This window comes from Accipiter gentilis, chromosome 27 (genome assembly GCF_929443795.1).
Source record: "Accipiter gentilis chromosome 27, bAccGen1.1, whole genome shotgun sequence".
Taxonomy (NCBI): domain Eukaryota; kingdom Metazoa; phylum Chordata; class Aves; order Accipitriformes; family Accipitridae; genus Astur; species Astur gentilis.
The window spans coordinates 231,587-247,297 of NC_064906.1; positions in this window are offsets into that span (position 1 = coordinate 231,587).

The window sequence follows — 15,711 nt, forward strand, 5'->3', positions numbered from 1 at the left end:
CCTGCCCCCTTCATCAAGACGCTACAAGCATTTGTTAAAGTCATGGGAAGAAGTAGGCAAACCCACCTGAGTTAAAACTAAAAAGGGAGGAGAGACAATAAATCTGATCAATTCCTCACCACGATTCCCTATGAGATCTCATCAATATGAGACTCAAAAGCGAGGGGGGTGGTGTGACATGAGAAGTGGGGATGACGGCAGAGTCACACCGCCGCCTCTTCTGGCAGCCGCGCCAGCCTGTGCTGGCATCAGACTGTGCTGTTGGCCATCAGCCTTTATTTATGTGAGCAACTGCTCAAAATTACATCCCTAACCTTCAGACCCTGCTTGAATGGGCTCCCAGGGACCGGTCCACCTCTGGCTAGCAGACGGCCTCTGCACACAACCAGGAGCTCTTCCACCTTATGTTTGTAGCTGCTCAGACACTTTCAGAATGCATTACCTTTCAAAAAGATGCTCTAATTCAGTTTACAGTTTAAGTCTCACATTCAGTTAATGGGACACTGCCAGTAAAACTGAGTTGAAGGTAGTGAGGAGAAACCCATCCCTTCCCTTTGCTTCAACAGCTTACTCCCCCTGCAACTCGCTCTCACTGTCAGTACTCACAGAGAAAAATCAGGGGGTACCGATCCAGGCTCTTCACTTCTTTCCCTTGGCAAATATACTAGCGCACCTTAAAGGCAGGTGCCCTGTGTGCACCATATTGTATCCTGGGATAGGAAAGTAGCAGAGAGTGACACTCCACCAGTTTCTTTCTAACCGAAATGCAGCTAACTGCTAACTGGATACAGACCTGCAAAACAAGGAGGGCATTTGTGTTTGTATCTCTGAAGAGCAATTCTCTTAATAGCATGAAAATGTTACTGTTACATTAAAAGAGCGAGAGGAAAAAGACCCAAACAAACCAACCTCATCTTCAACTCACCGCTTTAAACTAAACAAATTTCACTCAACCAAATGACAAATGATATAATTTGTCCCCTAGGCGCTGAAAAATATCCAAGAAAGGCATCTCAGCCTCTCACGCTTTTGAAAGGCTTTTTACACTTTGCAAATAACAAGTATCATGAACAGCCTCTCACAGTGCAAATGTTTAATTTAGCACACATGCCCCGAACCAGTAATTTTAGGACCAGGTTTGCTCGGTTGCCACCGGGTTGCTCCCAGTAAGCCTGTGTGCAAACATCTGTCCGGCTGTTCCTGGAGAGACACACGCACAGCCCAAAGTTGCCAAGCAACATCCTCAATGCCTTAAGCATCGGGCCAGCTCGCCTGCTTTAAAGTTGTTACTCAGGAAAAAAGCTGATAGGAAAGCACAAGCTTACATAAGGACCCTGCATTTAGAAGAGGTGCTCTGGCTCTTTCCCAGAAAATTTCTGGGTGCACAATTTGTTCTTCGTAGTAAAATAAATGCAGCGATTCCTGTCATCACCTCCAAAAAAAAAAAGGGGGGGGGGGGAAACAATTTCCATGCTGGAGTTGCTAAGGCTGAAACTGAAATCTAAACAAAGATTCAGGTTGAAAAATCCATACTCTCTTCCATCCCTTACCCCAATCAAGGAACAAGCAAACGCTGATTCAGTGTATCTGGGGGCCAACACAGTGCCACTGGTGACAGTTAAAGGTAAGCACATCTCAGTGGTTACAAATGAAACATAAAAATAATGTATTTACAAAAAGCCTGTGAACCAAATAGATCCAGGCTGCGTTCTCCCCCACATTCAAACTCATTTTGCTTAAGCGTCAGTCAAATTATTTCCAAGGTCCTCTTTAATGTATCAATCAGACCAGCCAAACACTCACACTTTTTAACATTTTAATGCTAGCTCTTTTCCCCAAACAAAGTAATAGACAGAAAAAGCAGGACTGGAATCTCTGTTGCAAGGTAAAAGTCACGGCAATATCATGAGGGCTTACAAACAGAGCTGGTCCTGAGTTTCCCAACTTGCCTGCAGGATTCTGACAAGACCATGGTGACTGACCACATTGGTTTGTGCTTTGGTGTCTTGACCCATGAAGCTGCTTAGGAAAAATTTGCAATTGCCATTGCACCTAACACATACCATGAACTATCAGTGTTCTTAACAAAGGTAACCAGAGTTCATGCTATTTGGAATTTCACTGATGCTTGAGGCACCAGACAAGTGCAATAAGGCTGTAAAGGGAGTATTTTCACTTCAAGACATTGTTTTCTCCTGACAAGACACATAACTGCAGAAATAATGTAAGCCACGGACATCTCCTCAAAGGAAAAACATGATGGCATTGATATGATGCATTGGATTTACACAATATGCAGCACACAGTTGTTTCTTTTGCAATTGCAAGAAAATTCTTTTAACTAGTTTGGAATAAAATGTCCCCAAACCCTCCAATTCTGACTTCAGTATTGAATCCTTTTCTAGAGGTTTGGTCCATTTCACTGCTTTTCGTATAGCAGCTAATCTATAGTCTAAGAGTTATTTTAAGTGGAAGAAAGAAATCAAAGAGAAACATAAGCAAGCCAGATAAATGAACTCATAAAACAGCCTTCAGAGGGTTCGGATGACTTCAATGAGTTGCTTTCCTATGTTCCTTTCACATTTGGGGGAGAAAAGTTGGAAAGAGGAAAATTAAGTATGGGAAAGGTTGTGTTCCTAAGGTTTTATTACTGCTCCTTTTCCTCTACACTCCATCCTTACAACCACCAAGCCCAGCACTCCGAATAACCCTTTAGATATTTTTGTCAGGCAAGAGAGAGCATATGCAGTAGCTATATGCATGCTGACAGGCAGCACTGCACATGCTGATTGTCTATCACAACATATGCTTGGATTAGTCAAACAGGGTACCTGCCTGCTACGGCCAAGCAGGACTTTTAATGGCTGAGCTTACACCAAAGCAAAACATTTCCCTTAGGCAAGGCTTGCCTCTAGACTCTTCTAGACCACCATGGCTACACCACCACCGCTACTCTTTATTTCTCTTACCGCTACACAGGGTGGATTTGAATGCGTAGCAAAACTGCTGTAACAGTGTCTTGTGGTTTAGAGCCTCCATGTCTTTCCCTGCACCACCCACCCTCTGCTTTGCATTAAGCATACAAAGTCCTGCTTTATTTAACTTTTGGGGTGATTCTGCCACTCTTTGAAGGAACCTGAAAGTGATTATACAGATGAACGATGAAACCTGAGCTCTTGTTCTCATGCTCCACCCAAGCAAAAAGGCAGGAGATATAGTAGATTATTCTTGGAGAACTCAGCCTCAAATTTCTACCGCAACTGTGGCAACATATTTCTTAGGGTGCAAGAGTGCTAAAACCCTTCAGACAGCAAGATCACTTCTGTATAGCACTCTGAAATGAGCTTCAAAGAAAAAGTGTTTTCATGTCATCAGTAAATTCCTCACTGGCAGGCTTTGGTTTCAGAGTGTTTTTTCCACCGTTTTCAATAAGCAGCAATTAATAATAATTTTTAAAAACCCACTTTATAATGAACATTTCTTAGAATAACATGACAAAAAGTCTACCCTTTGAGAGACATAAATTTTCTATACTCCACAACTCCCATGAAATCAAATACTCTGACATGTGTCCGCTATTATGATTAAAGTAAGGACTTATGAAATTAAACTCCCCAATGATTAACTTAGAGCAAAGCAAAATTTTGGTTTTCTGCAATTGACTGGGATCTTGAAATGCACGTGAATCTTAAGGCCTCTTGCAAAGGCTGCATCAACAATGAGACTATTTTATTCACTTACCTTCTTCAAAGAGTCTTTAAAGCTAAAATTATGTTCCCCATTATTTATCAATTTTATTTAGACTAATCAAATAAAAATTTTCACTTTGCAACTTCCCAGACATCACATTATGTGGCATGTCTAAAGTTTGTACAGAATTCATCAGTCAATGAACTTAGCAGAGCAGAGCAACGTTCACCAGGCAATTACAATGTCTGGAAAACTTGCCATAAAACAGCAGTTATCATGCATTATATACATGCAAACTGAGCTATTATGGTAAGATTATGTAGCATGTTACATCTTATTTTCTTATCTTTTAGATCCTTAATACCCTCAGCTTCTGTACCGGGAGTACGGCAACTGCTCTTAATCACTTCTTGTTACCTTTTTTAGTGTCTGAAACCTATAAAACACTTTCATTGTGTAAGGGTGGTGTAGAAAAAGTCAGGTTAAGCTGTCAGCTGACTTGAAATCAATAGCAGAGTGATGGCTACTTGGAGAAGCTAGGATGCAAAGTGATAGGGCAAGAATTCATGGTACCCTGTTCAAACTTCACTAATTTGCAGTGTAAACATTTCTGATATAAAATACGGATGAAGTAACTCTCTAAAAGAAATATGTCTTTATATCACTTTGCTTGGTTAAAGGAAAACTTCAAAATACATTGGCCTGCACGGCATTAGCTGAAGGAAGAAAACCACTACCAAAGAAAGATACTCTGTTCAAAATTTGTCTTGAGACTCCATACTCCAGATCATGAAAAGTTTAGTTGCATAAACTATCTGAAAACAAAATTAAGATTTCCAGAAAGAAAATACGAAGAAAAAAAGAAAAAAGAAGTTGTTTTTCCTTATTTACAAAAGAAAAAGAAAGTGACGAAAAATAAGGAAATATCTGAAACATCTAGAGCAGTTGTTTACCAAGTGTGAAACTTACTAAGTTAAGGATAAGGAATGTTTCAGGTACAATTTCCTTAGCCCTCAGAAAGTAGTTACAGCTATACTTAGGCAATCCCAAATATTTGAGAGTTTTACATATGGGGAACAACAGTACAGTGTATGCACAGAGAGACACATTTGAAGTGGAAGGTGAGAGAGTAACAAGAGCTGCTCGCAACTGTGCAGCCAACGTCGAGCTTGGACAAGCCCACAGAGCATCTCCATGTTCTGGGCCACCAAGCTGGAGACCTGCGATGGGAACTCATCTCTGCAACTGCCATGCTCAACAGCAAGAGGGCTGGAGAGATGAAGAACACAGCCCGCGTCTTGGGTACCCGAGCAAACACATGCCTGAACATGACTCCTGATGATACCAGGATGACATTGCAGGAAGCCTGTATTTTAAACATTGGGATGTGGTCAACCTGGCTCATTATGAAGGACCAATAATGAATATGACCTGAGAAACCTAGGTTCTGTGGAATAGATGAGCTGCAAATACCTACTAGCAGAGCAGACTAAAACCAGCCTGAAATTCTTATCAGAGAAAGCATTTTGAAAGCATTGCAAAACAGGGAGTAAAACAATTTTGAACTGTATTGTTTATTCTCTTTCCCAAATTTCCGATGTTCTTATACCTGTTTCTGTGCCAGGTTCTCTTTATATACATATATTTTGGGAAATAAAAACTACCAGGTCTTTCTGAGACTTTCAATTCCCCCTTTTTCCTCCCACCCACATCTTTACATCTCCTGGTTTTGCTTAAGCCTCATGGCTCCAAAGAGCAGTAATGTAGCTTGTGGAAAGGAAGCACAGTGTTGTAACAGCCTGCTACTAGAATAAGAAAATTAAACATGGAAAGGAAAGGTGGTATGAATCATGCTAAGTTGTGTAACATTTCTCAACTCACAAAGAAACTTTTAAAAAATTTTTAGTTAATAAGAGCAACCCAGCATTGCAGAACTTGGACTCCCCAGTGGACAATCAGTATGAACTATTTGGACCTGCTCTTGTCCAGGCTTCTTGTATCTCTATAAACTGTAATTTTCTTCACTTTTTGTAGTCTTCATTGTACTGCAATAACGTTTACTTTCTAGTGTAAAAGAAACTCTAACTAATCAAGTGCATGAGAATGAGAAAAAAAATAATCGAGACATTTTGTCCAAGAGTTCATCATTACACTAAGAATGCGCCAACCTGTTTTAACATCTATTATGTTTTCTACTAAATGATTTTAGGAGGTGCTATCCTCAAGTTATTACAAGCAATAGAATGTTTTTCATGACCAGAGCCAGACCAAGCAGTTTGGTTAAACTTGAACAGGTTTAAAATCCGACTTGAAAGCTGCACTGAACCTGAGCGCATTGGCGAGAGGAAAGGAGGGGGCACGCAGAAGCAGCCCTCCCTCCTCCATTCCCATTTCCTAATGCATATTCTGTTCTCAGGCAGCATCCAACAATTATATCAGATTTCACAAGAACATTTCTCTGCCTGAACAGTTGTGCTGTTTATGAAACTAAGAATTAAAGCAGCATTATAAAACACAAAAATAAGCAGCCTCTCTGCCTTTTTGCACATAGGTTATTCATCGGTGCTATTGAAAGGCCTTATCTTGACACGTTCTTTTCCAACCAAACCACTAAGAAGCAATGAAGACTTTCTAAACCTCTGTTTGAAAATCTTATTGCTCACTCAGCAAGAGCCTGAAACAGACTATTGGGAGCCACAGAGAGTACAGCAGAGAAAAAAAAAATAATCAGTCATATCTATAATATCTGCCACAGTACTTTTGCATAAGCAACAGACAGGTCTAATCTCAACAGCTCAGTGGGTGAAGTCCTGGACCATTGAAAAGGATAGGAAAACTCATCAGTTTAATGATGCAAGGGTGTCCCTGTGCAGTCTGATATTCCTGGTAGTCAAGCAGTTGGCCCAACAAATCCAACAGAAATAGAAATCCAACAGTGTCAAAGAGAAATACTGCATTGACTGACTGCTCCATTTTACAAACTAGAAAAAGATAATTTTAATAGCTGTACAGTTGTATATGTGTGTATTATGGGAAACTAAATTCTGACTCCATCCTTTTATTTGTGTTTTACCCCATAGCAGTAATGCTGTATTCATTGAAGAATTTTAAGAAAAAAATACCTGGTTTTCTTGTTTTTTGGGTTTTTTTTTAAAAAAATAATAAAAGAAGCACATTCAAGAGAAACGGCTGTTATGCCTAGTAATGAACTAACTATTATAAAATACATACTCATCCCAAACATATTCTAGCATATGATTACAGCCCATTTGATAATTCAATTCCAAATGCAGTCAATATTTGAAAATTACACACACACACTTACATGGGAGAGACAGCAACTGTGTTTAATATGTGTAGTTAGAGCAATTACAATAATTTCTCATCCAAGTTACATGCGCAAGTTGATTTTGCGTGTGGCGCTCTGCATTAGACCCACTAGATCTCTCCTTTCCCCAGCAGCACATGAAGGTCAGCTGCTTTTAATGCCAGAAATTTAGTGAAACAGCTTGGTTTGTTATTGCATTGAAACAGGTTTTAGTCAGGGCAGCTCGCAGCTAAATGGCAGGCAGAACAAGCAAATTCAATTAAAATAGCTCTGAGGCAAAAAGGAGACGAGTGTATTAGGAAAATATAAATGGGAATTTAAATGGATGCTACAAGAGCACAACCAGGCCATAACACAACCCTGTCTTTCCCTCTTTTATACCCATGTTTTTCTCTAACTATGAAGAATATTTTTAAATAGGCTGCTCCACAACTATATCCTAACTAGGCATACAGCAAGAAGATGCAGAATAGCCTGAGTTTTCACCAATCCTACCACACCAATCCTTTCTTGCAAAGGAGAACTTGCAAAATGCACAGTCTGGAGTATTCCTCTTTCCCAAGCTTAATTTTTGTCCCCTGCCATAGAGGGAAGGCCCACAGAGCATCCTTTCTGCAGGGTGGTGGCATTGGGCTTGCCCACAGGGATGTGGGCTGGGTGCAGGCAGGGTAAGAGCTGCCACCAGCCCCTAAGCAAAGGGAATGGGAAGGTGGGGCACAGCCCCTACAGCCCCAGGGCTGCTCTGCCAGGAGCTTCAGAAATGAGTCTGCAGATTATTCAGGCCAGCAAAAACACTGCCATTATTCAGAGTCACACAAAAGGCCACATAATCCTTTGTTTTGTTTCGTTTTAAATCACTGCAAGAGACTGCTTCACATGTTGTCAAGGGTAACATAACATTTTCTTGGGCTCACTCACTCAGCGTCAGAGCAGTTTGGGACCTCTTCTCTAGAGCTTGTTTTATCTAATGAGTCCTAGAGAAGAATGTCACCCATGAACTGTGCAGCTCCATGCCTCTTCAAGAGCCAGGGTCCTCTAGACTAGGGCTCATCTGTGCCTTGCTTTGCAATTAATTAATGAAATTCCTTCCCTTCATCATTGACTGTGGCACCACATTTATCTCCCAGCTGCAGAACACTATCTAGGTGAGAGTCAAACCCATTTTAGTCCCACCAGATACTGGGCAGTCCAACATGACACAGAGAAGAAGCAGGAATAAAATTAGCATTTGCATTATATTCAACTACTTCTGTGTCTCTCGATGAAACGTTTTTTCAAACTCAACTGTATCTGTGTTTTCATAACATCTACATGTCTCTTCCGAAAACAGCCTTAAAAATTGGCTTTCAATGGGTCTCTGTTACCATAATAGCTGTGAAGTACAGCTACAACCTTCTGGATCAGATACCAGGACCCATCCAAATTACCGATTCAGTTCTGTTTCTGTGACTCGATTCAGTTCTGTTTCTGTGACTCGTCTGCAAGTTAAAAAAGTCATCAAAGCAATGTTCAAGTAACACATGTTACTGAAGTTCAGCCTTAAAGTATTTACTTGTCAGAGCTAACTGAAATCAGGCATTTTCTGAACTAACACTAGCCATTTTTTTCTTTCTTTTTTCTCTTCTTAGCATCAAAGTAATGTGTCCTTAAGCATAAGTATTTTACTTTCTCAAAACACTCCTAAATTTTCCTTGTGGTTTGCACAACAGTCTTAATCAGAGAACTAATGGACTTGGGATGAAGACAGACCTCAGAGGACACTGAATAAAATCTTTCCTGTCCTTAGTACCATCGACTATTGGGGCCATCTTTTTTAAAGAAAGATAAATATTTTTCTTCTATCTTCCTTTTTTTTTCCCCACCCCCAATTTATTTAACAGTTAAGTGATCATTTTCAGTTGTCAGTAGGAAAACAAGAAAGCTTTGTCTATTGATATATGTAAGTAACTTTATTAATTCTTCTCCTGTAGGGTCTCAGAACTCCAGGCAGTGGTAAGAGCTAACGCATGCTATAACCTGCACATATCAACAACAGATAACCCCTGCTTTAGAGAGCCAGGTTTAAGATTAGCAATAGGGCTAAAGTGAAATTATTTTGAGACTAAAGCCACTTTTCACAGTAAATCCAAGCAACTTCACATTTCTTACATGTAATTTGTTTATGTTGTGTCTAGAGCAAGTATAACTTGGCAGGAGTGCAATACTCTGCAGACAGATATGGCAGCAGGAGAAAAGATAGCAACTCTAAAAATAAAGGCTCTAACAGTATCATAAGCAGGAGCCAAAATGGAGAAGAAATACATATTTGCCATCAGTGGGGTGAAAGGGATGGTGGAAGCCCATGCAGCAGAAAGGCCCGCTAGGCCTCCGAAAGATCATTTTTCCTTTTCTTTGAGCGAACTGGACAGGGCAAAGACATCTGTGGCCCTCTCCTTTTACACAGATAATATTGAGGATGTAAACAGGTTGATAAACTTCAGAGGAACATGTCACCAGGGCCAACTTTTACAACAGAAAACTGACAAAACTGAAATAGGACTACAATTTTATAGGTAAAATTACCCACCAGAATATATTAAACTAACATTAGTATTACAGAAGTCGGTACTTAAGAAATACCAGAAGTTGCCTTCTACTGATGCACTATTTCCAACACACACTGCCTCCCCTGCCCCCCCCCCCCTTTTTTTTTTCTTTTTTTTTTTTTTGCAGGGAAGGAACTGCTGCCTTATCCAGTGTAAAGGGTGAATAGTATTTAAGGAATTGAGCTATGAAGACAGAATTATCAATTTCCTCACATGCTTTCCTGTAGTGCTTAACACTGATAAATGAGCACTGCAAGACTAGCCATTAATACTGATAATCACCATCTCCCTTGCCACCATTTTACACAGGAGACCAAGCCACATACGTTAAAGTCAAAAGCATCCATCAATTTGGGACGCCCAACATGTGCCACCCAGGAAAGCATGCTTACAGCACTTGGTATCTTCTAACACGATCCCAATACTTTTCAGCTACAGCTCATCATTTTTGCACTGTGATTCTCAAATCTCAGCTCAAACCTCAGAAGAGGGAAAATTCAGATAAAGTGACATAGCATCACTAGAAAGCTCTGTGGCAATAGATAGGACTGAATGATCAGTGAAATCCAGTCTGCTACTTCATCACCTGCATTGCCTTGCCCCATTTATCACAGCCCATCTGCAACAAGTAAATGGGAGGCTGGCTGTCTTCCAAGCACACCACTGAATGAGTCCTACCCAAGACAAAGCAAAGATACCACTCTCTGGTCCCTTCCTCTGACTGTTCTGCTCCCTTCTTCTCCCCCGTGTTCTGATCCTTGTCATATTCTCCACTCTGAGGCTTTCCTTCCATCCAGCCCTAATCTTTTCAACTTGTTCAAATCCTCATTGAACATGAAGCTTTCATGCAGTATTTCACTCAGCATGGCCTTGCCAAGAAGCCACCCACTCTGCAGGCTAACAGGCTTTGCCTGAAAGCATGAGAATAATAAAGTTTTTGAGAAAAGACTGTCAAAATATTTGCATACAGATAAAACAATATATTATCCTTTCGTTCCTGAAAACAAGGTTAAGATAATTTTGACTTGGGGAAAAAACAAATCCCTTCTCTTCCACTCCAGGTGAGGCACACACTCCTTTTGGATGAAATGGTTAGCCTAAGTGTTTCAAATTGGGAATAATTATGGGTGGAAAAACACTTCCCATAAGAAAAACCAGACTAGCAGTCATTCCTACTAAAAATCAAAAAAAGTTTACAAAGCATAGGATTTTATTTGTATTGTTGAATAATTCAGGCTGGAAGTGGCCTCTGAAAGCCACCAAGTCCTATCTCCTTGCTAAAAGCAGGATTAACTTCAAAGTTAGATCAGGCTGCTTGAGCGTTTTTTCTGTCAACTTTTAAGTACCTTCAAGGATGAAAAGTCTGCATGCTCTCTGGGCAACCTGTGTTGATATTTGATCAGTCTTACTTGTGAAGTTTATTTACACCTAGCAGGAATTCCCCTTGCTGCCACGTACTTTCAAGATGAGTCTGATCCACCTATAAGTCATTTGTAAGATCCCCCTTTAATTTTTTTCTTCTCCAGGATAAATAAAGCCACACTTCCTTCCTCTCTTGGTCCATCATTCTGTCCTTCAGCTTCCCTTGCTATCTTGATAATCCTCACTCCAAAATTAAAAGTCTTCCAAGTCTTTCTTCCATGGAAGTGGGACCCAATACTGGGCACAGGACTCCAGCTGCAACCTGTCCATTGCTGAGTAGAGGGGACTTCTCTTGACATGCCATCCATGCTCTTTTTAATCATCACAGACATGGTTTAGTGGTAGACTTGGCAGTGTTAAGTTTACGGCTGGACTCAATCTTAAGGGTCTTTTCTAACCTAAATGATTCTGTGATCTCTGCCTGTGGTTCACCTTCACTGCTGCAAAGGCGCACTGCTGACTTACGTTCAGCTTGCCCACCAAAAGGACTTGTAGGTCCTTTCCTGCAGAGCTGTTACTAAGGTAGCCATCCCCCAGCCTGTGCTGTTGCTTAGGCTTATTCCCTCCTAGGTGCAGTACTCCACATTTTTCTTTGCTAAGCTTCACAGGGTTCCCTCCTAGTCCACTAATGCAGCTTTTTTGTGGTTCTCCCTTCCTAACTCCTCAAAAATTCAATCCTTCACATGGCACTGTAACAGTGCATAGGAATCACTTACACTTAACAGAGGGAAAAAGTCTTTGGAGCATAAAGTCACCTGGCAGGTCCACCCATTCAGACCTGAATCCTGGCACAGGTCTTAACAGCTCATGTCCAAACCTCGGATTGAGCCGTCTGCTGCTCAGTCAAGGAGCTGATAAGCATTCACTGCTTTCAAAGGCAGCCCAAGTAACGCAGTGCAAACTCTGCTCCCAAAGCCTTCATTAGAGAAGCTTCCCAAACCACCTTCGGGCAGAAGGAATAGGATACATTTCTTCCAGTGTTGCTCCTGGGAGCATTAACTACCCTCATGTGAAGGCACACAAAAATGAATGCAAGCTAGGGAGTACTAAACCAGACATGCAACAAGGAGGAATGACTGATCTTTGGGGAATGAGGTGAAGGATGTAGAATTGATAGGTTTCTTTTTTTCCCCCCTCCTCTGAAAAGAGGATGAAGCTGATGGATGATTTTTTGAAAAAGCATATTGTTAAAAATGTTGGAAACACATCACCAACCTTTTGGGTCTACTTCATCAATTAAAAAGGCTGTGTCCGAAAGAATCAAATTACTATTGGACATGAAGGATGAAGAAAAAGCAGGAAGCTGGAGAAAGGAACAGATTTAGCTGACTCATCCCTGGGAGATTCCTGTTTAATGACACTGCCCACAACAGAGAGAATTGTTTCTCAAGTAAAAAATTCATGGAAGGTAAATCACTCCATCCATCACCACTAAAAGCAAAGTATTGATGCTAGGATGCTAATTGCCATCCAAGTTCCTACAATATTTAATCGAACCAGTAAGTGACATGGTTGGCTTCTCCCTCAGAAAGGTTAGTGTGTGGCCCCACACAAAAATAGTTGCCGGTGATCTCTGCCTGGATGTAATCACCTGCCCACAACAAGGGCATTGCAGTTTTGTTGGTCGTCAGACAAAATACTTGACCCGTGTCCCTGTGTACCTGCTTTGGCCAGCTTTGCGTCCTCCTCATCCTCTGGCCCTTCCCAAAGCACTAAAGCTCCATGTGCTACTGTCCTAGGGGGTTTTTGGTGTGATTGCATGTGATATCTAGCTGTCTGCCAGAGCAATGTGAGGAAGGCTGCCCAGCCTCCCTTAACACACAAGTAACAGCACATGAACCTCATTACCCATGCTTGACACATGTTTCTACTGCGCAAAAAAATCAAAATCACTATTTGTTAGCACTTCAGCTACAGTTGTGGTTACTGGATTGGATGTCAGGGTCAAAAATTAGTTGCAAAAAACCACAGATCTCATGCTCTCTGTATGGAGCCAGATTCTCATCTGGCCCAAGCTGGCAGGGCTCCACATTGACAATCTGGCTCCCAGTGTAAATGGGCTATAAACATGGTCTTTGCTTCATCTGCAAGGCTTGGGGTATCTTAAATTTGACAGCCACTGAATGAAACTTTACTCTGGGGTTTAGAAGCAAATTATTGAACTGACTTGTTAAATTACATTTCATTAGCAGCAGGAACATTACAATCACACCCTTTGTTATTTGAGCCTTGAATGTGATTTTGTCCAGACTGTTTCATCGTTCAATTTTCTAAAGCAAATGATTCTGAAAGGTTGTGCAAAGGGCATAAAAAGCAGCAAGAGAGTAATGACTTTCTGAGCAATCAGTAAGGGGTGGGGGGGTAATTTATTTTTTTTAAAATAATGAAATCAAAGTTTTCTAAGGCATCTCAGATCAACAGTCCTCAATGACTTCATATTCAACCAGCATATTCTCAACCCAAAGGTGTAAAACCTGAGGAACATCACAACACAAGAGCTTTGCACGCCTGTTTTTGAAGAGCCTCAGTGTGTTGCAATTTGATATGCATCACAGCCAAAGAACTGCCAGCTGTCAGTAGAAGAGGAACTGGAAAGCAGAGTTTGAATTACTTTCATAATTCATCCGCTAGGTATTAAGGGGGGGAAAAAAGAAATGAAGAATGGCTGATTCAAAGCCTGTAAGGAATCACTAGGTTTAAATTTACCTCTGTAGAGAATGAAATCACATCTGGAGCTGATATTACCTTCTTCCACAGAAGCAGAGCATATTCACTTGTGAAATCTTAAACAGCATGAAATTAAAGACATGTAAAATAAAAAAAACCACATTCTCATAAAAGATTTTGAAAATAACATCTTTAGGCAACATAAAGACCGTGGACCTAGGAAACTTATTAAAAATGTTTAACACCCTGCTTATTCACTTCACAAAATTATTCTGTGTGTTCTCATATACGATAATTTTATGTTTTCAGCTGTACTTGAAAAGAGCAGGCCCATGATAGTTTTAAGCTGTAGGTGCCCAGATAGGCTGATGAACTTCAAGACTGGAGGATTACAGTGTGCTCTGAGTGTAAGCCTTGGCTTGGGAAGCTTTCGGGAACAAGAAGAAACGCAGCCACACAATTATCATGTGAAATTTCAGATCACACCACTTAACACCAAAGATAAAAGAGATTTGCATTAGCTGTTGGGTAACTTCTGAGAATAATTCAAGGTAATAGGTTTAACCTCCAAAAGCACCATGCTTAGGGAGCACCTTATCCAAAAGCTCTTTCCTCCCCAGTCATACATGACAGCAGAGAAAGTACTGAAGCTCTAGCCCCGTGAGAGCTGCTCAGAGAATGTACCACACAAAATCCCTTCAGTGTCCCAAATCCTTCCTCCTTCAGACTGCTATCACTGCTGTGCTTGGGTGCTACCTGACCACACTGCCAAGGAAACAGGGGCTGTACTGGGATGCTGACTCACACTAGTTACGAACCTCCTGTATAACTTGGAACAAGCTTTTCTGTTTGTGTACTTGCAAAGCAAATGAATGAGATTTGAGTTGAGGTAAAGCATACTAAAAAAAAACCCCAAACCAATAAAAAAAACCCGAAAAAACCACCCAAGGGCTTACTTGTCCTGGCTGATCTGCATTTACTCCCCCCATCACTATCAGCAGTAGGAGGCGGCATTTAGGTAGAATAAAAAATAATAACAAGAGGAAAAAAGATTGTGCATTGTAGTCCAGTTGTAACTGCCATGAAAACCAAAAAAAAGTTCTGAAAACCTTTGCTGTCACTTCCCAGTGGAATATGGCCTCTCCCTTGGCGGGGGGGGGGACGGGACACAAACAAAAGAAACCACCAAACCTTAATTTCCCACTCTAGTTTGAAACTGGTACAATGTGCAGCAAAATAAGGTCCTGCCCAATGACTGAAATTTAAGGTGTAAATGAAAAACCTCTGCAAGTGCCAGACAGCCCATGAGGCTGCCATCTACTTCAGGAAGTCCTGGGGAAACCCATGGCTGGAGTTGACCCACATTGGTAGTCGCACAAGAAGGACCTCTTCCATTTTTGCGAACGTATGTTTCTCACAAGCATCATGGCCACACACCAGAGGAGGGTTTTGGTGTCAGTGGACAAGAGGCATCTTCTGCAACGCATATCAGATGAAGCCATGTAATCATGCAAAATACAGTACATTTTGAACAACTTAATGTTTCTCATTTACGGAGACATCGCTGTTGGATTTGAAGCAATGCAGGTTCATACATTATCTCTCCTGCAGCCCAGCCTCCCACTCTGTGGCACAGACTCCAGCACTGTTACGACCCATTTCAAAGCAGCTGGTGGATAAATAAAATGAAGCATCCGTAGCGTGCAGCCCCAGGCGCTGAAGGGCTGCCGTGCCATCGCAGATATTTCATTGGCGGTTACTGCCACCAGAGAATATGTCTCCGATTCATGGCAGGGAGGCCTCACTGAAACACTCCAGTCTGGTCATCAGCACTAATTGAGGGTAGGAAAAGGGTTATTTTGAAGTACTGTAGTCTAGAAATTAAACCCAAGCCCCTTGAGTAGGAAGCTAGAGGATTATTCCACTTCACCAGAGCCATCTTTGTTTTCCTGAGTGCTTCCTAACCCACAAAGTGTGTAAAATACATTGCCTTCTAGCATTATAAGCATGATTTAGTTC